Genomic DNA, 27,905 nt, shown 5'->3' with positions numbered 1-27,905 from the left:
TTCCTTAGCCACTTGGCCTCTGAGAGAAAGAATTCCCACTTAAGACACATTTGTTTTATGTCTCATTTTCCAGCTTACACACTGGAACCTGAAGCACAGGTCAGATCAATAGGTAACTTTTATGGAGGGTTGTCCTGGGTCAGACACTGTGCCAAGTACAAGTCATCTGTTATCTCAGATTCAATGTTCATAATATCCCTGTTATATTATATATATATTATTATAATTAGGAAGCCAGAGGGAAGTTCAGTCATTTGCCATGGCTCACAGAACTACCCTGGTGCCTCAGTGGTAAAGAGTCTGCCTGCCAATGCAGGAGACCTGAGTTTGACCCCTGGGTCAGGAAGATCCCCCTGGAAAAGGGAATGGCTCCACACTCCAGTATTCTTGCCTGGAGAAACCCATGGACAGAGGAGCCGGGAGGATGGTTGCAAAGAGTCGGACAAGACTGAGTAGCTAACACTTTTCAGTCTTCACTTTCACAGAACTAGTAAATAGAGAAGGATGTAGTCAAGGCCCTATAGATTCCCAAGCCCTTGTTCTCTAGACCCTGTTATCTCATGATGGTAGAAATTTGATAAGAACAAGGGGTTCACTTATCAAAGTGAACAGTGTGTGTGTTTTTTATCAGAGTCCCTCCAGGCTTCTTAAAATACTGCAGTCACAATGAAAACACCGGTCCTCTGGGCTTCCAGGGTTTCCTTTAGGTGGACTGATTAACCGAGCGTCTCGAGGCCTGGAGAGAGATCAGAGGAGAAACCACAAGCCGATGCCAATCCCGCCCCAGCTTTCCTGCCCACAGAAGCAAAGGCGATCTATCTTCTTGTGCAGAGGGCTGAGGGATTTTGCTTTTTCTCAGCAGTCCAGATTTCCCAGCTGTCCCAATTTCAGAGGCCAATCTTTCAGTCTTCACTGCTTTCAAAAGTTCCTTATTTGTGTGTTTCTCCCCATTTTGCTTCTTTGGACTGGAATGAGGAAAGAGCACTTCCACTCTTCCCGAAAGAGTCCTTCAGGGCAGAGCCTGCCTGAGGACTCACTGGATCTCACATACCTGCTGACAAACAAACAAAGAAGATTCTACTAGCAATCCGTAAGGCAAGAGTGAACAGAGAAGTAGCTGGAAGTTAAGAAATCACTGAAAACTGCTTCTGCACTCACGCAGCCCTGCTGGCCTTAAACCTGGGGGGGGGGGGGCGGGGGATCTAGAAACAGTCCTTGAAGCTCTTACAAGCAACCGCATTTCACCTGCTTAGCACAAGGCCACAGAGATGGTTCTAAATACAGCAGGGAAGAAGGAAGGGCTTGTCTCTGGGCCTTTATCCCATGCCTGTCACCTTGGCAGTGTTGTGGGATCAGTTGTCAGCTGATAAGGACTTTTCCTTGTCATTGTCCTGGAAGGAAAATTGACCTTTCGACAGGTGAAGTGGGGAATCTTCCAGTAATAACGTTGAATGTTTATTTCCTCTTATGTAGTTCTGGTTCATGTATTTTTCTCTTTCCGATTAGAATTGATGAGTTGGTGAAGCACCCCCTTAATGAGACCTCTTTCATTCTATGCACTGTTGTATGTAAATCCAGCTACCCATGCCTGCTATACCAGCCACCTTCACCCAGGTAGCTCCTAGTTTGAGTCAGACAACAGCTAAAGATTCATGGACCATTCAAACTCAAAGCAACGTTGCAGAACCACAACATTAATAATAATAATAACAGCTAACATTTATTGATTGCTTTCTATGGGCCAAGACTTTTGCTGAATGTTTATATTTTATAATTTGGTTGAAATCTCAAATAGCTCTCAGCCTCTCTATTTAATGCAGGAGTGGGCTGAGACTAAGGGTGTTAAAAACGTTCCCAAGACCGTTCTTGCAGCCCATTTGAATCAGGGTCATCCCTCCTCACCCAGTCACTTCCTTTGTTAACTGACCAATTGAAGCCCATAAGCCTTGGAGACTTAAAGCAGTGAAGGTGTATGTTCAGAATAATGGATCTTACAGTTAACAGAGGCTGAGAAACTTTCTGACTCCTGCAGGAATCAGAGCATCTAGGGAATTCTTACAGAATCATGGATGTGTGGGCAACAGATTTGCAAGGCTGATGACGCCAAGCACCCCGATATCTATTTACAGACACTGATGTTGACTCAATCATAGAGAAAAAAGTCGATAACCAGGGCATCCTAATTTTTCCTCTTACAGTTCTCTCCAACTCTGCCTTCAGCCCTAGTGTCCTAGAAACACTTTTTCCTTTGCTCTCTGTTCTTACTCCTTCACATATATAAAGGAAATTCGGTCTCTGCTTGCATCTGCTTTTCGTGATGGGAAATAGGGAAGAGAGAGAGAGGGAGAAATTGATCCAGAAATTGAGAGAAACCCAAAGGGGTAAGAAAGGAAAGGAGGAGCCAAAAAAGCTAGGGTCAGAGGACGCCATGTCTGGGGAAGGCAGGTGAGTGACTTGTGAGTGGGGACTCAAAACACAAGAGGTTCCTGAGCAGCAGGTGTGAAGGGAGCTGGAAGGAAGCAGACAGGAGCTTTAAGGATTCCTGGGAGTCATGAATTAGATTTCCCTCCCTAAATGTGCCTCAAGGGACACTGTAACGATTGTAATTACTTTTATATATATATTGATGGCTACGCAAGGCTTCTCTGAATAGGATAGCAGGTCAGGAATAGGTTCTGCGGAGCCGTTTATGAGATGCGTTGCACAACCATTTTACAAGCATTTACTGAACACCTATTTTGTTCCAATGATGCAAAGATAAACAAGGTAAGAGCTTTCCTTTGTTTATAAGACTCTTATAAACAGGTGTCTACCCTCCTGCCAGGAATGATTGAGTGACCTTTGCCCTTCCTGGCTCTTCGCCCTGCGGGTCTGCACCCAGTTAGAAACAAAACGAAATACCTTCAAGGTCTCTGACCTGGGAGGGGTAGACCCGCAAGGCCGGAAGTGAATTGAAAGACAATTCAAAGCTTTTATTTTACAAATAGGGAGACAAAAGCTCAGAGGAGGAGGTGGCTTGCACAGGGTCCTGGTGCAACAGGACCCAACAGGCGTTAGAAAAACTTCACCATCTTCATCCTCTCACAGTAAGCCTCCCGGGCATAACAGGGCGAAGCTGGGGACCACTGAATCACCATCATCACATCTCACTGGTCGATCCTGGGCCTGCGACAGCTCAGTAGACAAGAGCTATCAGGGATTTTGAGTGGACTGGTGGCTGGAACCCTTGAGTGTTGCCATAGTGAAGGTCTGTGATGCGGGACACAGCCTCACCTGGAGGGCTGGCTCAAGTCCTATCTCCCCTGAGATTCCAGCACTGGCACCAAGCAGGGCTGAGGACTCTGGTCCCTCAGTGACATCTGAGGGATGTCTTTTGTTGAGAGGAGAGGGGCAGAGGGCTACAGAGACCCTGCTCTTTTCTGGGGCATGCTGGCCTCCCGCCTCTCTCTCCAGCCTCCTCCATGGGAGATCCTCTCATTGGTGACGAACAGACATCTGGGAAGATCAGAGCTCATCCGGAGCGGCCATTCACCCTGGTGATGTGTCAGCTGTTTGGGTTTGTCCAGGTGGAGAAAGAAAGTTCTGCTTGAGGTGCCACCAAAATGCCGCAGGTGGAGCTGGGGGGCTGGCGGGGGATGTGCCCTCGCCTGGCCATTTGTCAGCTGACTCACCCGTCAGAAGACGCCTTCCCCGGGGTGATCCTGCTCCGAGATCTTGATCTTTCTGGGTCAGCCCCAGCGGTGAGCCCGACACCACTGTGGGGCAGCTCAGTGGGCAGAATGGCCATCGGGTCAGAGGACGGATGGTGGTGGGGGTGACTTCATCCTCCCCAGTGAGTCCTCGGACTGTGGGTCTGCCAACGCCTGGGCCCTGCACTGGGAGGGCAGGGACTTTTTCTTCCTCACTTTCTCTTAGACACCAGGCGCCCATCCTGTGAATCAGGCTGTCATCCTGGAGGCTCTGCGGCGGGGGTCTGACCCTGGACATCCCACCATGGGCCAGCATGAATGACTGTGACTCCAGCCTTCCCCCTCCTCTGCCAGAAACACAGGCCATGCTGTGAGTCTCCCGCATAATCTCAAATAAGTTCTCTGGCCCTCAGCTTCCCTGTCTCTCAGTAATTGTCTCTGTCTGGCCGTCACAGACCGTATGTTTTCCAAAATGTGGTTTGTGCCACCCTCTGCCTTGCTCCAGGTCAGAATTCCTGGGAACACATTTAAAATATCTGTTCCTAGATCCCCTTTGATGTACTGATGCTGGGGGTGGGCCCAGGAATCTCAAATGTGGACCAGCCCCTGCCCAAGGTGATATTTTAATGCATTTTGCTCCCTTGGGCTGCTCTCAAGAAGAAAAATGTGTGTTCACTCACTCATTCATCCCACATTAATTATGCATCTGGGTGGCAGGCCCTGGGCTGGATGCTTCAGTTCAGTTCAGTTCAGTCTCTCAGTCGTATTCAACTCTTTGCAACCCCACGGACTGCAGCATGCCAGGCCTCTCTGTTCATCACCAACTCCCGGAGTTTTCTCAAACTCATGTCCATTGAGTCGGTGATGCCATCCAACTATCTAATCCTTTGTCGTCCCCTTCTCCTGCCCTCAATCTTTCCCAGCATCCGGGTCTTCTCAAAAGAGTCAGTTCTTCGAATCAGGTAGCCAAAGTATTGGAGTTTCAGCTTCGGCATCAGTCCTTCCAATGAATATTCAGAACAGATTTCCTTTAAGATGGACTGGTTGGATGCCCTTACAGTCCAAGGGACTCTCAAGAGTCTTCTCCGACACCACAATTCAAAAGCATCAATTCTTTGGTGCTCAGCTTTCTTTATAGTCCAACTTTCACATCCATACATGACCACTGGAAAAACCGTAGCTTTGACTGGACAGACCTTTGTTGGCAGCCACTGAAATGGATGAGCCTCATGAGCTGGGTGGGGGATGGACACCTGAGGCTGAGGAAGGGGCTGTTGGTGAGGTGGGAGGGGAGGGGGTTCTGGGAAGAGAGGTCACAGCATCCTCTTTGTGAGGGGGAGTGGTGAAAAGAGAAGCTCAGAAAACAGCTAGACCATGAATTGCCTAAGGAGTTTGAACTATATCCTGAAGCTGCAAGTCCTGTTGTTTGTTTTTTAATGTATAGGAGGAACAAATGAGCTTTGGACTTTATTTCCCTCCCATTTTAACCTAAGAAAGCACACAGGCATTTCTGCCAGCCTGGTCCCCACCCCACAGTGAGAACGGTTGGATGCTCTGGAGTGTCACTTTCATCATTATTTCTCTTCCAGTAATGAGGAAATCCAGACGCAGGTTCTTCGAACTCCAGCTGAGTATCTGAGTCCCTGTTGTCCACAGTTCTACCAGGCAGAGACTCTCAAATTTCTCGCCACTTCTAGTGACTTCTGTGCTGGCCTGGTCAGTAACCGTTCCTCCAGTGTAACCAGCTGTAGTGGGGCTTCCCTGGTGGCTCAGCGGTAAAGAATCTGCTGCCAAGGCAGGAGGGGCAGGAGATGCAGATTCGATCCCTGGGTCAGGAAGATCCCTGGGGTAGAGAATGGCAGCCCACTCCAGTATCCTTGCTTGGACAGAAGAGCTGGCAAGCTACAGTTGATGGGGTCAGAAAGAGTCAGTCGTGACTTAGCAATGGAGCACGAGCAGGAAGGTCCAGCTGTGTCTCAGCCATCCTGAGGGGCTTTGCCCAGTGACCTCCACCACACCACAGAGGGCTGGAAGAAGAACATTTCTAAACAGCCATTGCTGTTAAATCCTTACTCTAGACACCACTAGGATGTATCCAGTTATTCAGTCCTTTATTTGGAATCTGATCACAGAGATGTACTTTATCTTCTTGGTCCCCAAAATCACTGTGGAGAGTGACTGCAGCCATAGAAATTAAAAGATGCTTGCTCCTTGAAAAGAAAGTTATGACAAACCTAGACAGCATTTTTAAAAAGCAGAGACATCACTTTGCCGACAAAGGTCTATGTAGTCAAAGCTATATTTTTTCCAGTGGTCATGAACGGACGTGAGAGTTGGACCATAAAGAAGGTTGACCATAAAGAACTGATGCTTTCGAATTGTGGTGTTGGAGAAGACTCTTGAGAGTCCATTTGACAGCAAGGAGATCAAAACAGTAAATCCTAAAGGAAATCAACTCTGAATATTCACTGGAAGGATTGATATTGAAGATGAAGCTGAACCTCCTACACTTTGGCTACCTGGTGCAAAAAGCTGACTCATTAGAGAAGCCCCTGATGCCGGGAAAGATTGAGGACAGGAGGAGAAGGGGGCTACAGAGAAGGACATGGCTGGATAGCATCGCCGACTTAATGGACATGAGTTTGAGCGAACTCCGGGAGATAGTGAAGGACAGGGAAGCCTGGCATGCTAAAGGCCATGAGGTCACAAAGAGTTGAACACAACTTAGCGACGGAACAACAACCATCACTTCTGTAAACACAACTGCGACAAGCCTGGCATTTTTCCACTTTCAGCCCAGGGCAGGAAGGAGAGTTCAAAAGGCACGGCCACCTGTCGCCTCCACAGAGGACAGAGACATAAGGTCTCCTACCCAACCTGAGCCCTGGGGGCTCTTCTGTCCAGCAGAGCAAACATTATCATGGAAACAACCATTTTCATAGTCATCATGTAAAGACTACTTGTGTTTGCTGTGTTCTGTTTCATAAGGGAGGGCCAGGTACAGTAGACTTCAGAAAAAAATTCTGTGAAAACGCTTCCACCAAATGGTTAGAAAGGATTCCTTTACCCCTTTTTGCAGTCAGGGCTAGTGAAGATCACTGGGGCTAACTCAAGGGTCTTTCCTGATGCTGCAAGAATATCGGGAAGACATCACTTCCTCCCTGTCCCCTCAGAGCCCCTGGGAATGGCTGCATCTCTGGGTTACCTGCCTGGCAGCTCCGGTTCTTAAATCAAGAGACCAGTGAATCCCATAGATGTTAGCATCCAGCAAGAGACTGCTCTCCCCACAGTCAGTAAAGCTTTGTGTAGGTGGGATATTGGTGGAGGTGAAATTCTGGCTCCCTCAAGGCTGAGTGAAGCTGGGATTCTTGGTTGACAGCCTCTAAGCTTGAAAAGTGTGGCTGGAGCAGGGCTGTTAAAAACCAGAAACACAGGGGCTTCCCTGGTGGTCCAGTGGCTAAGACTGCACTCCCAATGCAGAAGGCCTGGGTTTGATCCCTGGTCAGAGAGCTAGATCCCACATTCTGCAACTAAGACCTGGCTCAGCCAAATAAATAAACAGGTAAATATTACTTAAAAGAAAAACCCAACAGAAACCCTAGGAGCTATTATTAGTCCTTGGTTAATACTTTATGCTCCCCTCAAACTCTCAAATTCTACTCTCTTCGCAAATTCTATACAATATATAAAATGCTTTAAAGTTTTTTTTTTTTTAATTGAAGTTTAGTTGATTTACAATGTTGTGTTAGTTTCTGGTGTACAGCAAAGTGACTCAGTTATACATCAGTTCAGTTCAGTCGCTCAGTCGTGTCCGACTCTTTGCAACCCCATGAATTGCAGCACGCCAGGCCTCCCTGTCCATCACCAACTCCCGGAGTTCACCCTAACTCATGTCCATCGAGTCGGTGATGCCATCCAGCCATCTCATCCTCGGTCGTCCCCTTCTCCTTCTGCCCCCAATCCCTCCCAGCATCAGAGTCTTTTCCAATGAGTCAACTCTTCGCATGAGGTGGCCAAAGTATTGGAGCTTTGGCCTCAGCATCAGTCCTTCCAATGAACACCCAGTTATACACACACACACACACACACACACACACACACACACACACACACATATGTATTCTTTTTCATAGTCTTTTCCATTCTGGTTTATTACCAAAATAGGATATTGAATATAGTTCCCTGTGCTATTCAGTAGGACCTTGTTGTTTATCTATTCTATTTACAGTAGTTTGTATCTGCTGACCTCAAAGTCCTAATGTAGCCCTCCCCTTCCCCCTTTCTCCTTTGGCAACTATAAGTTGTTTTCTATGTTTATGAGTCTCCTTCTTTTTTGTAAATAAGTTCATTTGTATCACATACAAAATGCTTTCGAATATCTTACCTCTGTTGCTAAAAACCTCTGCCTTCTTATTTGCATTCTAATTAAAAAAAAAAATACCCAGCCAGGGAAGACAAGACTGTGCTTCTGTTAATCAAAGACATGAAAGGGAACTCTCTTCACTGCATAACTTGTGTTTTTTCCTGAAGTCTCCTTATGATAAAAAAAATTAGCAAAATCAAAAGGGGAAAATTAAAATGTTATTTCTTTTCCTGTGTTTACCAGCATTGTTTAAGTCCTTCAGTATTGCTTCTTACACATGATTGACTTGCAGAGGTCCAAACTCCGCTGTTGGCTCAAGTCTGGGTTTCGGATTTGTTTTGTCCAGTGACACTCCCTGTTTCTTGAGCTTCGTTTTGAATTGAGTCCTCACAGGAGAAGCACCAGGGCCAGGAATCGAGAGCCACGCTCAGACCACTGGGCATCTTCAGGCTTCTCTTCCTTCACTCCAACACGACTTCCCCACAGGGTGGTGTGTGGCTAGAGAGAGACCACATGTGAAAACACGGTTTTTTTTTTTTTTTTTTTTTTTTTTTTTAAGCAAGACTCCCTCTAGCACACAGAGCCTTTATTATCTGGGCTTGTAATGAATTGCAACTCACAGGAGTAGAACCTGCCCTTCCTTTCCTGGAGGACCTAGAATTAAACCACCAACCCAGAAAACTCACAGAGGTTATCTGTGCTTCTTTTGGATGCTATATCAAGCTCCATGCTTCTTCTTACCATTTGCTGCAAAGTTGGCTCCCTGGTGAAACAGGTACAATGGTAGAGTCCTTGGATGTATTGCCTTAGACATTCAACCCTGGGTGTTTGTCCGAAGCAGGTTTAAGGAGAGAATCAGGAAAGTCCACCTATAGCTGTTTGACACCTGGAAAGCTTTCTGGGTGTACCTATTCTGATTTCGTTGTGATTGAAAAAGGACTGTGAGACACCCAGCTGTTTCCAGTTGGGGATTCCGTGGGCATTGTTGCAGTCAGCCCCATGGTGTGGAAAGATATAGTCAGGGTTCTTGTCTGTGCAAAATTTCAGTTGCTAACATAATTTTGATGGAAGAGAGACAACGAGATTGCGTGAGTCTGACATAGAAGTTCCACTTTCCTGGCGTTCACACCCTTGAGTCTCTGGATTTGGGTGGATCTTCCCTCCGTCCTTATTTGTCTTTCTCTCATCTCCTTTGCCAGCCCCCCAGTTGGCTCCCTGTTGTTGACCGGAGCTGAGGATGTGTTTGGCTTTTCACTGCTTGTAACTAATTATTAACTCTGCCTTTAGGTTAGCAGCGCTGCAGGGGGCTTTGAGATGCTGAGGTTTGATAAGACCTTCTGAGGCTGCTCTCCCAGGCGCTCCCAGGAGCTGAGATGGCACCGTGGCCCCACAGTGAGCCTGCGCAGGAAATGTTCTGCTGATGGGCCTGGTAGGGGCGCAGGGAGAGCACCCTGATCTGACAACAGGAACCTCACACAGCCAAAATCTTTGCGGCAATCAGGTTGGGGTTTCACATAGAGACGTCCTGTTGGGTGAAAAGAAGCAGCCTGTTCACGTCTGTTGGGACGCCTCCTCCAGGCTGCCCGAGGATACCCTGCCATGTGCTTTGCCACCTGCTCACTGCGGAGAGCTGAGGGAAGGGCAATTCTGAAGATGCATCCAGAGTCTGCTGGGACTGTGTACTGGAGTTCTGGTGGGGCAGACGCGACGTGGACTCTGGGAGGCAAGGAGAGGGGTTAGGGAGTCAAAGAGGGGAGATGCAGATAGGAACCCCTGGCCCCACTTTGGCCTCTGAGTAGTGAGGACTCTGCACATGGGCAACCGAGAGTGAGATATATATAAATGGGTTGTGTTGAGAATAGATTGGTCCAGAAATACTTCTGCAGGGAAGACGCAGAGAGAGCTTGAACTAAGGTAACAGCAGAGCAGAGGGAGACAAGAGAACAGCCGTGGATGGTGCCAGGGAGGTCAGTCTGCTCGACCCTGGTGACTCCAAGCAGGGTCTTGGGGCCCGTGGCCTCAGCATCACTTGGGGGATCGTGAGAGAGGTAAATCTGCCAAGCATCCTAGCTCTGCTGAATCAGACTCTGCATTTTGACATGACCCCGAAGTAATCCATGTGCTCCCTGTGGAATTTCAAAAGCACTGTGTTAAGGCTGCCTGCCTGGCAGGGTGCAATGAGAAATGGCTATATGATGACTTTGACCCTGTGTTCAGGCATCACAACGGCTCAGTGGCTAATGGTGAGTGCTTCCTGATGCCATGACATCTATTCAAATGAGCTGGCAATAATGACATGGTCTGTTTTTAAGGTCCTGTCTGCAAGGCGGGAGACCCGGTTTCCATCCCTGGGTCAGGAAGATCCCCTGGAGAAGGGAATGGCAACCCTCTTCAGTATTCTTGCCTGGAGAATTCCATGGACAGTCTACAGTCAGGCTACAGTCCATGGGACTGCAAAGAGTCGGACACAACTGAACAACTAACATTTGCTTCTTATTACACTCTCCTTTTCTCTGTTGGTACAGATTTCTTCAGGAATCCAGAACCGTTTTCCCTGACTCCGGGTGTCTACTGAACTGGTTCACTGTACCTTTCAGGCCTAGGCTAATCTTGTCTTTCTTTTATCTCCTCCATGACCCTTTCTTATCCAATGTTTTATTCTCTCAGGGCTTGCTAATTTAAGCCAAAATGCTGGTGGCAAATAATACTCATATATTTTACTCCTTCCAAAAACATTTTCATATTAACTGAACCTTAAGTCATCAGAGATGAGACCATTTCAAGCATCAAGTTAATGAGGAAACACTTGGAAGCACAGGGCTCTTAAGATGCCTTAAACTAGACAACATCATCTCCTGTTGCCCCTTTACACGTACTGTGTGCCCCTGGAATTCTTGATCTCGTGGGACTCTGTTCATTCATACTTGGAATGCCATGCCCGGCTTCCCTGCCACTTCCGGGCTGAGGTAGGTGCCCTCACCTGTGTGGTCTCTTCCTCTGCCCCAGCCCGCCAGCACCCTACACTCTCATTGTTGATTTGCACGCCCCTCCCACACTTGGTTCTGTGTCTTTTCATCTTTACACCCTCACAGCATTAATAGAGTGCCTTGCTCATACCGGAGGCACGATAAATATTTGTTAAATGAGTCAATGAAAGAAGGTGTGACTGTGGCTGGTCTGGGCTGTTGGAGGAGTTCTGGAAGTCAAACAGCAGTGTGTTCAGCAGTTTGGGATCAGAACCCCTGAACGGATGCTCAGGTCAGGAGCTACTCTGTCTTCTAAACGGGCTTTGAGTTCTCTGAATTTCCTCTTAATACCCTAATGGGACATTCTGACCAAGTGTCAGCTAAGAACGTTTAACGTTTAATGTCCCCACCTTAACTTTACGGGCAAGCATTGAACCGTACTGCACAGAGTTATTTGCAAGAAACTTGAATAACACAGACTGTAAAGTGGGTTTGGTCACTTATCCTCACATTTATGGATGTTTTATTCATAGTCGCAGAGGTATTTTTACTAGGCTTTTACTTTTTGAACACTTGGCACCCAAGGAACAATAGACTTGCCCTTCCCAGAAGTCCACTTTGCCCCTCTGTTTACTGAGGGATTCCTGGACATAACTGATGCAATGTTTAACTCCCCTCAAATTCCACGACAATAAAGGAATGTCACAAATACCAAAGTGAGAAAATAGTTTTGTTGTAGCTTCAGCTTGGAGGACACATTTCTCCCCCCCTTAACTTCAATAATCTTCTCACAAAAGGAGGAAACAAAGACAGCTCCCTGGAGACAAAGAATAATGGAGTCTGGGGGCACGTGAATGGACACATGTGTTTTATCGTTGTTTTTGTTCTCAGTGATCCTCTGTTGTTGCAAATAGAGACTAAAATTTATCCTGATTGGCAAGTGAGCCTTTTGATTGATCTTTTAATTCTCCTCTACGAATGATTCTCTGAACATAGACTACTGATTACTTTTCCTTGTCCTCCCTCCTCCATAAAAACACCTCTGAAATTTAGTTCTCACTCTTTAAACTCTTAATCCACACGCTAGCCATCTCTTTTCTTTATTTCAGCTCTCCGTTTTCCTATAACTCCACCTAATGTTAACATTAGGCGTACACAGGGTTACACAAGGGTCTTTTCTAGGCATCACTGCATATGTGTTATGTAAGAACATTGAAAGTATCAACTCTGAAAATGAACCCGAACTTTCTTTTTAGCTCTTTCTTTCCCAAGCCGTGAAAACACTGCCTAGCTTACTAGAAATCAGCAGTGAGCCACTCATGTGCATCAAGGTCATGTTTCTTGCTCACCAGCAGGACTGTAGTGATCCCTTGAGCACCATTGTGGAGAAATGTCCTGATTTCATGCCCTGATCATTAGAAGTTGATTGACTTGCACACAGTCAAGACCGACATAATCTGAAGATGGAAAGGGACCTGGAAATGGTGCCCGCTGAAAGGAGAGAGGCACAGAAGACCCACTTTGCCTCTTTCACAGTGTTTCTTGGCTCTAATCCCAACTTCAGTTATAACTTAAGAGGCTTCACGGAATATTCTCTGGTGTCCGCTATAGTTTTGCCAATTCCTACAACAAATGTTATTTCAGCTGTAATAGAATTTTGACCAAATGGAATCTGAGATTGACTTGTACAAGGCAAAATACGCCTGAAATGATGAATATTTTTCCACATTTCTATGTTGCATATCTTGAGTTACAATGCTGGATTCTTAACTTATCATGAACCTGGGCTACCACTGCCATTTAGCAAATGCAGCTGGTCATAGGAGCTTGCAAAGATGTGGGTGTCTGGCCATGATACAATCATGGCCAAGCAACAGTCCCAATCTCATTGCACGAGCCATTTATTATGGAATAGCCAAAAAGGAAGAGGGAAGAAAGAAGAAGGGAAAACTGAAGGAGAGAAAGAGAAAGGAAGGAAGAAAGAAATGCTATGACCAAATTTAAAATGCATTAGTCCCATGTTAGTGACAAAGGACTGTTTAAAAAACATTGTGCCAGAATGGACACACATAAATTGGGAGTCCTTAATTTTGTGTTAAAAAAAAAAAAAAAAAAAACCAAAAAACAGAAAACAAAAAACAGGGGCAAACAGCATTTAAAATCCTGTATGGCAAAGAATATTATTCTGTGCTGTTTTGATTATTTCCTTTCCTTTCCTTTTTTTAAATGTGTGTGTTTGTTTTTTACTGTCTAGAAGATGACAGCTTATAGAGTTCAGTGACATAAATTACCTGAACAATTTCCTGGAGGAATTCCTGGCAAAAAAAAGGTCACCTAGCTCCAACATTCCCTGCTTTGCTGCCACAAGAGGCCTATGCGCCTCCAGATTCTGGAGGGTATTATTATTGTTGTTGTTGTTGTTGTTTTCACAGCTGCAGTCAAGTGCTGAGACTCCCAAGAGGGAGAAGGTATGCTCCTACTGTCTAAGAAGGATTATGTTAGACTTTGTTATTTCCTCTTCAGTACTGCTATTTTGCCTCTAGTATTTGACAATGTAGGGAAAAGAGACCATCAGTGATGACCCTGGGCAATTATGAAATAACAGCTGTCCATGGCATGGCTGGATTTTGTAAGTTAGACCGTGTATCACTTCCCCTCCTGAAGATTCTGTTCTGATTGTGTTTATCTTTGCTGTCATATCAACACTAAGATGTAAGCCTAGTTATTAATCATCTGGCACCTTTTAAAGAGACACAATCATCTCACTGTCTAGCTTTTGCTGCTATTAAGGGCTGATGCCCGGATGTGGGAGGTTCTCAAGCAGGTTCTCGCTTATTGAGTCTGAATCAGGGATGTTCAAATGTTTGCAGACAAGGGCTCAGTCAGACCTGCAGACTGCAGACACCCCTTTACCTGATCGGAAAGGGGTGGCCCCACCAGTTTCTCCAGGATTGTGCTAACTGTCTCTTTCATATTTCTCCTGGAGGGCCTAGGTATACATTGAAATGTGTCTAGAGCCTAAGAAGTGTGGGGAAACTCAGCTTTAGGCAGTGGTGAGCCTCGCTGATTCAAAATATCTCAGAGCAGATGAGGGAGTGGGCTTGCTCTCCTTTCTCCCTCTCTGAGGTCCGCTTGTTTCGAAGGTGACTTGGTGTTGTCCAAATGCGTCCACGCGGAATGAATGCTCAGCTGTGTCTGACTCTTTATGACCCCATGGACTGTGGCCCTCCAGGGCTCTCTGTCCATGGAGTTTCCCAGGCAAAACACTGGAGTGGGCTGCCATTTCCTACTCCAGGGCATCTTTCCAACCCAGGGAACAAATCTGCGTCTCCTGCATCTCCTTCATTTGCACGTGACATCTCTACCCCTGAGCCACCTGCTTTCGTCCAAATGCCAGACAGAAAATGTGCTGAACGTCAAAAAGAACAGCAAGGTAAAACCATCAGCTTTTCCTACAGCTGGTCACCAAGTCTCAGGTTTCCCGTTTGTGTGATTAATACCAGTATCCACAGTAGGATTTTGAACTTGATCCCCGTCACCTTCTAAAAAAATGCCATGGGTCAGCTCTAGTTCATAATGGTTACTACTAACCACCCCAAAGGTTCCCGTCTGAATGGCGGAAGCAGCTCCTCATCGCTTAACTAGCATTCAGCCTTCTCTCCGCCCTCCAGTGACGCCGGAGCGAGCTTGTGGAAAGGCTGTCTGCAGTGCGTCCAGTGACATGAGAAAGAATGCGGGCTATCACCTCACACCTCCAACAACTGGTTCCATTTTTACATCTCTCCTTCCTCGCTAATTTCTGCTCAGCACCGTCTTTCTGTTTTCAACTCAGGTAATGTGCTTGTCCTGTACTTCACAAGACTAGCTGGAGGCCTGCCCTTAAGGCTTGCTAGAACTTTCCACTCACTGGATTCTCTACTTCTCTGCTCTCTCTGAGGCTCTCAAGACCCAAACTCCTCATGTAGGAAACCACTCTCGTAAATTAGGCCCCTAGTTTGATTTCTTCTTACTTTCTGTCCCTTGTAAGTTGTTAGTCTATTGAAATTTAAGCCTGAACATCAGTGCAGTGGTTCTGGACTCTGGCTGAACTCTAGAACCACCTGAGGTACCTGAAGAAGCACCAGTGCGTGGACCCCACCCTCAGAGATTCTGATACAGTCGGTCTGGGATGGGACCCTGCATCATTTTTTTTTAAGTGCCTCAGGCGTTTTTTAAATCTGTGGCAAGAATTCAGAATTACCCAGTGAGTCCTATGCCCTCTTGGTAGCCTTAAGGAAGTGGAATTCCACAAAATTGAAGCGATTTGCCTAAGGCAGCGCTTCTGGGAGCACTTCTCGCTTCCTGGGGGCCCCTGTGCCGTGTACCGGTACCTGGGAAGAACCGCTGGCCCAAGGTTACAGCGGAGTGAGTGATCAGAGCCAGGAATCTAATCCAAGGGTCTTGATTCCTAACCTCCAGTTTGTTCCACTTCACCTCCCCCAGATGGAGACATCGTTATTGGCAAAGGCTTTTGAAATCAAAATTGCGGCAATTGCTTTAATCTCAATTCGGGCTCATTAAAACAACCCCGCTGACTGGAAACACTAGAAAGAATCTGGGAGGGTGGTATTTACTCTTGAAAAATTTTCTTGTTATGAGTAAACTAGCAAGCCCTCCCAGGTCTTTTTCCTTCATTTCCCTCCTCGCCAGCCTGTCCCCATCCCCCCACTGATAAAATCTGTCTGTTGGGTTAATAGTTTTGACTTAAACTTTGTGTCATCATTGTGGCACACTTCCACATTAAATTATTAAAAAAAACCTTTTTTTGGACTGAGGTATCGTTGCTTTATAATGTTGTGTTAATTTCTGCTGCACAGCAGAGTGATTCAGCTATGGGTATGCGTGTATCCTCTCTTTTGGATTTCCTTCCTGCTTAGGTCACCACAGAGCATTGAGTAGAATTCCTTGTGCTATACAATAGGTCCTCACTGGTTATCTGTTTTATACTTCGTACTGTATATATGTAAATTCCAATGTCCCAGGCCATCCCCACATCAAAATGTAATAGTTCAAGAAATCAGAAAAGTGAAGAAAAAAATTAGGAAAATACTAATTGAGAAACTGACATATATTGAAACGTTTGAGAAAGGGCATTAATGATAATTCACAACAGAGTTTAAGACTTCCAGCAACATATGAACTGCCCAACTAAAGTAACTTTGAGACTGTCTATAATGGCAACCTGAAGTCTACGTGAAGGTATTTAGACTTGGAATAAAATGTCTGTTTTTAAATAACCCACAGAAAGTTCATCAGTAAGATCACCGTTTAGAAGCAAATGTAGGCGACTTGCTCAGACATCCACCATCCAGACAGAAAGTAGTCCATTTCCTACTGCTTTTTACCATTTTTCTTTTGATGAAATCAAGGCAATTTCTGCATTCATATGTGATGACTTGATTTTTTCCTTTATCACTTCCATCTGGGTAGTCACGGAAGTTTTAGCTGGACGAGCATTAAGTTTTTAACATGGGTACACGGCATATTCACATACAAAAGAAAGATCTATCTGTTAGGCTCAGCGTCAATACGGTTGGATTGTTCTTGTTGTTGTTCAGTCACTAAGTCATGTCCAGCTCCTTGTGACCCCGTGAACTGCAGCACTCCAGGCTTCCCCGCCCTTCACTATATTCCAGAGCTTGCTCAAACTCATGCTCAGTAAGTCAGTGATGCCATCCAACCATCTCATCCCCTGTCCTTCTCCTTCTCCTCCTGTCCTCAGTCTTTCCCAACATCAGGGCCTTTTCCAATGAGTCAACTCTTTGCATGAGTTGGCCAAAGTATTGGAGTTTCAGCTTCAGCATCAGTCCTTCCAATGAATATTCAGGACTGATTTCTTTTAAGATGGACTGGTTGGATCTCCTTGTAGTCCAAGGGACTCTCGAGAGTCTTCTCCAGCACCACTGTTTGAAAACATCAATTCTTCAGTGTTCAGCCTTTTTTATGGTCCAGCTGTCACATCCGTACATGACTACTAGAAAAACCATAGCTTTGACTACGGTCTTTAACACACTGTTTCTGCTTTTTGAAATGCTGTCTAGGTTGGTCATAGCTTTTCTTCCCAGGAGCAAACATCTTTTAATTTCACGGCTGCAGTCCCCATCTGCAGTGATTTTGGAGCCCAAGAAAATAAAGTCTGACACTATTTCCACTTTTTCCCCATCTATTTGCATTGAAGTGATGGGACCAAATGCCATGATCTTAGTTTTTTGTTTTTTTTTTGTTTGTTTGTTTTGCTTTTTTTTTAGAATGTTGAGTTTTAAGCCAGATTTTTCACTCTCCTCTTTCACCTTCATCAAGAGGCTCTTTAGTGCCTCCTCACTTTCTGCCATTAGAGTAGTGTCATCTGCATATGTGAGGAGTTGGTTTAGATCTCACCTTCTTTCAGGGTCGTCAAATGTCAGAGTTAAATGTCAGTGTGTCCCCAATGCTGAATAGCACTCAGGTGGAGGACAGATGCTCTCGTCCTTCCTTTCTGACTTGAAGGGAGTGTTGATTCATCTTCCTTTTCAAAACTAGACTCCTCGTTATTATTCTCCACCCCATCCTTCCTCCTCTGAAACCTGCTACCTCAGTCATCTCCTTTTCATTCTGCTGAACTTCTTGCCTCCATAGAGGTTTTACAAGAAAACATGAAGTCTACTTTTCTTTAAAGAAAAAGAAAGCGAAGACAAACAGACCAAACCAAACCAGTAAACTTGCTCGATCATGCTGATTCTTCAAGCTCCCATTTAATTAAGCTTTTTCACGTGCTCCCAAGTCTCTAATCCATATTATCTGTATTCTTTGCAATCGTTGACTACTCTCTTTGTGAAATTCGCTTTTCTTTGATCTCTGAACCACCTCGTTATTTTTGGTTCTCATTCTTTCCTTGTTTATTCCTTTACTACTTTCTTTATTTTTTTTTCTCCACTTCTCATCTCCTACATGTAGGTATCACACTTGATTTTAATTTTTTTTTTTCATACACTCCATCGTAGAATTTGGGGCTTCTCTGGCGGCACAGCAGTAAGGGGACCTGGGTTCAATTCCTGGGTTGAGAAGATCCCCTGGAGATGGAAATGACAACCCATGCCAGCATTCTTGCCTGGGAACTCCCATAGACAGAGGAGCCTGCAGGCTACAGTCCATGGTGTCTCAAAGAGTTGGACATGACTTAGGGACTAAACAATAACAATCCTAACTAATTCAGTCATAATTACTACTGTCTTCTCTGAGTAGAGTGGCTTTCAAGACTGTTTCTTGCCCTGTCAGCCCTTCCTGAGGCTAATCTCACTTTTCTAATCATCTTTTAAGTGATTCCAATTGAACGGTCCTCCCATTTCCAAACAGAATTGGTCAATTCTTGCCTAACAAACTAGCTCCACTTCTTAAAAATCCTTATATTGGCAAATGACACTGGTTTGTGTCCAGTCATCCAGGCTCAGAACCTTTGAGTCATCTTGCTCCTTATTCTTGCTTGACTTCTGTGACCAGTTAATGGCCTGCTGAACATTCATTTTTGTAAGATCTCGCTCTTATGTCCCTTTTAATTCAATCCCCATTGTGTGACCAAGTTCAGCCCCTTATTATATCCTATCAGTGCTATTATAATAACCTCTTGCTGATCCTATTGTTGCCAGACTCTTATCTATTAGTACATTTTAGGCAACACAACTGAGTTATTCTTGTACCTGGTCGTTTGTATAGCATTTCTTCAGCTAGATTGTATGCATAGTAAAACCTTTAACCAAAGGCATACATTTTAGATATCCAATGAATATTTGTTCAGCCATTTATTCACTCATCCAATCCAAAGTTGCCAACTGTTTGATAAGCTCTGCTAGGTGTTGGAGTAGGAGAAGGCAATGGCACCCCACTCCAGTACTCTTGCCTGGAAAATCCCATGGATGGAGGAGCCTGGTGGGCTGCAGTCCATGGCGTCGACAAGAGTCAGACACGACTGAGCGACTTCATTTTCACTTTTCACTTTCATGCATTGGAGAAGGAAATGGCAACCCACTCTAGTGTTCTTGCCTGGAGAATCCCAGGGGTGGGGGAGCCTGGTGGGCTGCTGTCTATGGGGTTGCACAGAGTCGGACACGACTGAAGTGACTTAGCAGCAGCAGCTAGGTGTTGGAGTAGAGACTGAATAAAATATGGTCCATGACCATAAAGGTGCTATGGATTCCTTATTGAATGAATGACTATAAGGAGGGAAGTGAAATTAGTGGTTAGAGGACTAATAATATTAGAACAATATTGAGGAAGGATGAGCTTTTGAGTCAGGTCCATGTTGGTTCAAGTCTAAAAATCACTTCTTAGCAGCTCTGTGACTGCAGTCAAGGATTTGGACTAACACAAGCATTGGGTCAAGAATACTAACACTATTAGAGGTCCTCTGAGAAGCGGAAGGCAAACTAAGACCAGACATGGCAGAGATTTATTGGAGAAAGCACTTGTGTAGGATGAAAAAGACGGTAGAAGAGTATGTGGGGAGAGCGGTAGTCTGACCCCTGGGAAGGAGAGGAGGAGGAAAGTCTGATTCAGAAGAGTCTTCAATTCCTGAACTCTTGCAAGGAAGTTTTGGCCATGCAGTTGGGTGTCTTTGAGCCAATGTCACTTGTTGGAAGATCCTTGAGTCTTGCAAAAATGACATCTGTGCTTAGCCATTGGGTAAAAGCAGTTTGCCTGAAGCACGGATCCCAAACATGTGGTCATGAATCCAGGGGCAGCAGCTGGGGCTGTCATCCAGTTTTGCTCCCCATGGTGGGACAGCTGAACAGCACATGGACCCAAAATGCAGTTAACTGAAAATAAAACTCTGCTAACTCTTGCTTACATCAAGAGTTGAAAAACTTTTTCTGTAAAGAGGCAGATAGTAAATCTATCAGGCTTTGTGAGCCATATAACTCTGCCATAAACATTATGTAAATATGTGTGACTCTATTCCAGTAAAATTTTATCTACACGAAACAGGCTGGAAACCAAAGTTTGCCCATGGGGCTTAGTTTTCTGGCACTTGGTTTACATGAATAAGATGATAATTTCCTCATATGATGACATGTTTAGAGATAAGAGATTGCAGGGGATGCTTGTGTGGCACAACATGACCTAACACTTTTTTCATTTATTCTCAGCATTTTAAAAGCTAGCAGTGGCTTTTCCATTACCTATCCTTTACATAAAGGGGACAGTTACTTCCCCCTAGTCCTCTAGTATTAATTAACTAATTAGTCAATTAATCATATATTTATTGAGCAGCTGTTTCAGGTCAGGCATTATTCTAGGTGATCCTATAGATAATAAAACAAATCTTTGTCCAAATGAAACTGACATTTTACTGGGGAGAGACAGACAGTAAATAAGACAAATAAATTAAATATATAATACTTGATGATGGTAAATGCTATAGACAAAATAAAACCAGGAAGAGGGTAGCATGTTCTGGTTGGTGGTACCAGGGAGCAGTTACACTTTAAATGGAGTGAAGGACTTCACTGGAAGTCCAGTGAAGACTCTGAGCTTTCCCTGGAAGGGGCACAGGTTCAATCCCTGGACAGAGAACTAAAGATCTCGAATGGTGGTGTGCCCTCCCTCCACCGCCCCCCGCCCCCCCCCAAAAAAAAGCAACCTAAATAGAATGAGTTCTATTTGGCTCCTCTAAGGAGCCACTGAGAGGGTGACATTTGAATAAAGACAAGAAGGTATTTAAGGAGTGAAACATGCAACTAGATTGTGGAAAAATTTTCCAGAGAAGGAATTTATTAAGTGCAAAGTTCTCATGCAAGATCAATATGGCTGAATCCGAGCCATGGGGAGAGGGTGCAATGTGAGATCAAGTAGGTGAGGGAGCCAGGTTATATGAGACTTCTGAGCTTCTGTGGTGACTTTGGCTTCTACTGTGAATGAGACAAAAAGCTATGGAACCGTTGTGAGCAGAGGAAGGACGTGGTCAGATTTACAATGTAACAGACTCACTCTGGGTACTGTGTTGAGACAGCACTCAAGAAGGAGACAGGATGCAAACATTGACACAGTCAGTATCATCAAAGCTATGGTTTTTCAGTAATCATGTAAGGATGTGGTAGTTGGACCATAAAAAAGTCTGAGCACCAACGAATTGATGATTTTGAAGAGTGGTGCTGGAGAAGACTCTTGAGAGTCCCTTGGACAAGAAGATCAAACCAGTCAATCCTAAAGAAAATCAACCCTGAATATTCATTGGAAGGACTCTTGCTAAAGCTGAAGTGCCAATGCTTTGGCCACCTGATGTGAAGAGCCGACTCATTGGAAAAGACCCTGATGCTGGGAAAGACTGAACACAAAAGGAGAAAAGGGTGGCAGAGGATGAGTTGGGTAGGTAGCATCACCGACTCGATGGAAATGAATTTGAGCAAACTCTGAGAGACAGTGGAGAACAGAGGAGCCTGGCATGCTACAGTCCATGGGGTCGCAAAGAGACGGACACAACTTAGCATCTGAACAACAGCAAGGAGGTTTCTAAGCAACAGATACTGTTGACTTGGAGCAGGCAGCAGCAGTGGGGGTGAGGAGAGCTACCGAATCTGAAGGCGGATTGGATATGGATGGAGGGTGAAAGAAAGGGGCACAAGGTTGACCACACTGGTAGGTGTGTGCATGTGGGCAAACAGAGTTGGCATTTACTCGGATGGCAGATCCGGCTAGGAAGCTCAGGACAGATGGAACCTGTCAGGCCGAGGTTCTGACACAAGGATATTGAGCAGGAAGTTGTATACAAAAATCTGGATTTAGACTAGAAGTCTAGACTATATCAATTTGGTAATCTTCTGCATATGCTTACATATCATTAACTAGAACTTTGTCATACAGTCAGGCTATCCCTAGAGACAATAAGAGAGAAAACAAATGTTTACCTTTCCCATATTCCACGATGAAGGGCAGCAAGAGAAAACACTAACGTCTGTTGAGTCATTCAACTGGTAATGTCTATATTTAATTTCTCTGCAGTTCTTTATGTACAAATGGAGGATAACGAAATCTACTTCATGTGATTATGATGACAATTACATGAGGTAAGCTACAGAAAGTCCCTGGTTTACATAACATATTCTTTAAATATCTGAGTTCCCTTCATTTCACTTTCAGTGACCTGAGATCTCATGGTAAGTTGGTAACTCAGTCTAAAATACTTATTTTTAGACTTCCTCATTTAGCAAAATGATGACAGTGTTGTTTTTACAATCGTTACTATAACAGAAAAGAAGTTTTTTCTTTTCCTCTAAAGTCATATATTTTCCACAGCTGGACTGGTCAAGCCTAGTTATTCTCCTTTCTGTCATCTTTCTTCTCATTTCTGGGGTTTTGTTTTCATTTTTACATTTCAGTTTCTGTACGTAATGATGATCAAAGTATTCACAAATTCTTGGAAATGATTAACCATCCCCAAACAGAGTAAGTCTCCCCCAACCCAAGGCTTCACTGGAGAGAGTTTAGGAAGGATGTTGGCAAAGAACAAAGAAGTCCAAGGCAAGGAGCCCATCTAGGTAAAGTGAAGGTGTGAGTTTGGGCCACTTAATGGAATAACGTCGAAGAGAACTCAAGGGCCAACAGAGGAAAGATAACTCCAAAGAAGTTGTCGTCCAGGACTGAGAACACTCCTTCCCACTCCCAATTTGGGCAGAAAGCAATGTGGTAGGATTCCAGAGTCCTTTCTCACCTCATTAGTTGGCTTTTTATTTTAAAACTCCATTCTGTGTCCTAGACCAAGGACAAGGCAAGACATGTGTGAGAGTTCATACCTGTACAGGGTGGCCATAAAGTCTTGACTCTTAGATAATATTATTTTATCATTTATGGTAATGTGACGGCAATCAATCTTTTGAAATATCTTTGTCTCTTTTTCCAGACTTTGCGGTCACCGTGTGTGTGTGCTTCCCAGGGGGCTCAGTGGTAAAGAACTGCCTGCCAATGCAGGACTCTCAGGTTTGATCCTTGGGAAAGATCCCCTGGAGCAGGAATGGCAGCCCACTCCAGGATTCTTGCCTGAGAAATCCCATGGCCAGAGGATCCTGGCAGAACACAGTCCATGGGGTGGCAAAGGAGTTGGACACGACTGAGCAACTAAACAACAAAGGACAAGGGTGTGTGTGTGCTCCTGTGACAGTTTGCTCGGGCTGCCGTAACAAAAATACAAGTGACTAGGGGACTTCCATTACAAATAATTGTGAATAGAAGAGAAGCGAAAGGCAAAGGAGAAAAGGAAAGGTTCACACATTTGAATGCAGAGTTCCAAAGAATAGCAAGGAGAGATAAGAAAGACTTCCTTAGCAATCAGTGCAAAGAAATAGAGGAAAACAATAGAATGGGAAAGTCTAGAGATCTCTTCAAGAAAATTAGAGATAACAAGGGAACATTTCATGCAAAGATGGGCTCGATAAAGGACAGAAATGGTATGGACCTAACAGAAGCAGAAGATACTAAGAAGTGGCAAGAATACACAGAAGAACTATACAGAAAAGCTCTTTACGAATGAGATAATCATGATAGTGTGATCACCAACCTAGAACCAGACATCCTGGAATGTGCAGTCAAGTGGGCCTTAGAAAGCATCACTACGAACAAAGCTAGTGGTGGTGATGGCATTCCAGTGGAGCTATTTCAAATCCTGAAAGATGATGCTGTGAAAGTGCTGCACTCAATATGCCAGCAAATTTGGAAAACTCAGCAGTGGCCACAGGACTGGAAAACGTCAGTTTTCATTCCAATCTCAAAGACAGGCAATGCCAAAGAATGCTCAAACTACTGCACAATTGCACTCATCTCACATGCTAGTAAAGTAATGCTCAAAATTCTCCAAGCCAGGCTTCAGCAATACGTGAATTGTGAATCTCCAGATGTTCACGATGGTTTTAGAAAAGGCAGAGGAACCACAGATCAAATTGCCAACATCCATTGGATCATTGAAAAAACTAAAGAGTTTCAGAAAAATATCTATTTCTGCTTTATTGACTATGCCAAAGCTTTTGACTGTGTGGACCATAATAAACCGTGGAAAATTCTGAAATAGAAGGGAATACCAGACCACCTGACCTGCCTCGTGAGAAACCTATATGCAGGTCAGGAAGCAACAGTTCGAACTGGACATGGAAAAACAAATAGGAAAAGGAGTACGTCAAGGCTGTATATTGTCACCCTGCTTATTTAACTTATATGCAGAGTACATCAGAAGAATGCTGGGCTGGATGAAGCACAAAATGCAATCAAGACTGCCAGGAGAAATATCAATAACCTCAGATATGCTGATGACACCACCCTTATGGCAAAAAACTAAAGAGTTTCTTGATGAAAGTGAAAGAAGAGAATGGAAAAGTTGGCTTAAAACTCAGCATTCAGAAAACTAAGATCATGGCAACTGGTCCCATCACTTCACAGCAAATAGATGGGGAATCAGTGCAAATAGTGACAGACGTTATTTTGGGGGGCTCCAAAATCACTGCAGATGGAGACTGTAGCCATTTAATTAAAAGACGCTGGCTCCTTGGAAGACAAGTTATGACCAACCTAGACAGGCAAATTTGGCCTTGGAGTACAGAATGAAGCAGGGCAAAGGCTAATAGAGTTTTGCCAAGAGAATGCACGGGTCATAGTAAACACTCTCTTCCAACAACACAAGAGAAGACTCTACACAGGGACATCACCAGATGGTCAACACCGAAATCAGATTGATTATATTCTTTGCAGCCAAAGATGGAAAAGCTCTATACAGTCAGCAAAAACAAGACTGGGAGCTGATTGTGGCTCAGATCATGAACTCCTTATTGCCAAATTCAGACTTAAATTGAAGAAAGTAGGGAAAACCACTAGACCATTCAGGTATGACCTAAATCAAATTCCTTATGATTATACAGTGGAAGTGAGAAATAGATTTAAGGGACTAGATCTGATAGATAGAGTGCCTGATGAACTATAGATGGAGGTTCGTGACATTGTACAGGAGACAGGGATCAAGACCATCCCCATGGAAAAGAAATGCCAAAAAGCAAAATGGCTGTTTGGGGAGGCCTTACAAATAACTGCGTAAAGAAGAGAAGCAAAAAGCAAAGGAGGAAATGAAAGATATAAGCATCTGAATGCAGAGTTCCAAAGAATAGCAAGGAGAGATAAGAAAGACTTCCTCAGCAATCAATGCAAAGAAATAGAGGCAAACAACAGAATGGGAAAGACTAGAGATCTCTTCAAGAAAACTAGAGATACCAAGGGAACACTTCATGCAAACATAGGCTTGATAAAGGAAAGAAATGGTATGGACCTAACAGAAGCAGAAGCTATTAAGAAGAGGTGACGAGAATACATGGAAGAACTGTACAAGAAAGAGCTTCACGACCAAGATAATCATGATGGTGTGATCACTCACCTAGAGCCAGACATCCTGGAATGTGAAGTCAAGTGGGCCTTAGAAAGCATCACTACAAACAATGCTAGTGGAGGTGATGGATTCCAGTTGAGCTATTTCAAATCCTGAAAGATGATGCTGTGAAAGTGCTGCACTCAATATGCCAACAAATTTGGAAAACTCAACAGTGGCCACAAGGCTGGAAAAGGTCAGTTTTCATTCCAATCCCAAAGAAAGGCAATGCCAAAGAATGCTCAAACTACTGCACAATTGCACTTATCTCACATGCTAGTAAAGTAATGCTCAAAATTCTCCAAGCCAGGCTTCAGCAATACGTGAACCGTGAACTTCCAGATGTTCAAGCTGGTTTCAGAAAAAGCAGAGGAACCAGAAATCAAATTGCCAACATCCCCTGGATCATGGAAAAAGCAAGAGAGTTCCAGAAAAACATCTATTTCTGCTTTATTGACTATGCCAAAGACTTTGACTGTGTGGATCACAACAAACTGTGGAAAATTCTGAAAGAGAAGGGAATACCAGACCACCTAACCTGCCTCTTGAGAAACCTGTATGCAGGTCAGGAAGCAACAGTTTGAACTGGACATGGAACAACAGACTGGTTCCAAATAGGAAAGGAGTATGTCAAGGCTGTATATTGTCACCCTGCTTATTAAACTTATATGCAGGGTACATCATAAGAAACTCTGGGCTGGAAGAAGCACAAGCTGGAATCAAGATTGCCTGGAGAAATATCAATAACCTCAGATATACAGATGACACCACCTTATGTCAGAATGTGAAGAGGAGCTAAAAAGCCTCTTGATAAAAGTGAAAGAGGAGAGTGAAAAAGTTGGCTTAAAGCTCAACATTCAGAAAACTAAGATCATGGCATCTGATCCCATCACTTCATGGGAAATAGATGTGGAAACAGTGTCAGACTTCATATTTTTGGGGCTCCAAAATCACTGCAGATGGTGATTGTAGCCATGAAATTAAAAGATATTTACTGCTTGGAAGGAAAGTTAACCAACATAGATAGCATATTCAAAGCAGAGACATTACTTTGCCAACAAAAGTCCATCTAGTCAAGGCTATAGTTTTTCCAGTGGTCATGCATGGATGTGAGAGTTGTACTGTGAAGAAAGCTGAGTGCTGAAGAATTGATGCTTTTGAACTGTGGTGTTGGAGAAGACTCTTGAGAGTCCCTTGGACTGTAAGGAGATCCAACCAGTCCATTCTAAAGGAGATCAGTCCTGGGTGTTCTTTGGAAGGAATGATGCTGAAGCTGAAACTCCAGTACTTTAGCCACCCCATGCAAAGAGTTGACTCATTGGAAAAGACTCTGATGCTGGGAGGGATTGGGGGCAGAGGATGAGATGGCTGGATGGCATCACTGACTCGATGGACGTGAGTCTGAGTGAACTCCGGGTGTTGGTGATGGACAGGGAGGCCTGGCGTGCTGCAATTCATGGAGTTGCAAAGAGTTGGACACGACTGAGAGACTGAACTGAACTGAACTGAGACAGCATATTCAAAGCAGAGGCATTACTTTGCCAACAAAGTTCTGTCTAGTCAAAGCTATGGTTTTTCCAGTAATCATGTATGGATGTGAAAGCTGAGCACCAAAGAATTGATGCTTTTGAACTGTGGTGTTGGAGAAGACTCTTGAGAGTCCCTTGGACTGTAAGGAGATCCAACCAGTCCATTCTAAAGGAGATCAGTCCTGGGTGTTCTTTGGAAGGAATGATGCTGAAACTCGTGCAAAGAGTTGACTCATTGGAAAAGACTCTGATGCTGGGAGGGATTGGGGGCAGGAGGAGAAGGGGATGACAGAGGATGAGATGGCTGGATGGCATCACTGACTCGATGGACGTGAGTCTGAGTGAACTCTGGGTGTTGGTGATGGACAGGGAGGCCTGGCGTGCTGCAATTCATGGAGTTGCAAAGAGTTGGACACGACTGAGAGACTGAACTGAACTGAACTGAGACAGCATATTCAAAAGCAGAGGCATTACTTTGCCAACAAAGTTCTGTCTAGTCAAAGCTATGGTTTTTCCAGTAATCATGTATGGATGTGAAAGTTGGACTATAAAGAAAGCTGAGCGCCAAAGAATTGATGCTTTTGAACTGTGGTGTTGGAGAAGACTCTTGAGAGTCCCTTGGACTGAAAGAAGATCCAACCAGTCAATCCTAAAGGAAATCAGTTCTGAGTGTTCCTTGGAAGGACTGATGTTGATGCTGAAACTCCAATACTTTGGCCACCTGTTGTGAAGAAATGACTCATTTGAAAAGACCCTGATGTTGGGAAAGATTGAGGGTGGTGGAGAAGGGGCTGACAGAGGATGAGATGGTTGGATGGCATCACTGACTCAATGGACATGAGTTTGAGTAAACCCTGGGAGTTGGTGATGGACAGGGAGGCCTGGTATGCTGCAGTCCATAGGGTAGCAAAGAGTCAGACACGACTGATGACTGAGCTGATGACAAAAATG

This window comes from Ovis aries, chromosome 20 (genome assembly GCF_016772045.2).
Source record: "Ovis aries strain OAR_USU_Benz2616 breed Rambouillet chromosome 20, ARS-UI_Ramb_v3.0, whole genome shotgun sequence".
Taxonomy (NCBI): domain Eukaryota; kingdom Metazoa; phylum Chordata; class Mammalia; order Artiodactyla; family Bovidae; genus Ovis; species Ovis aries.
The sequence above is the reverse complement of the archived record's forward strand: the minus strand, read 5'-3'. Positions refer to the sequence as shown.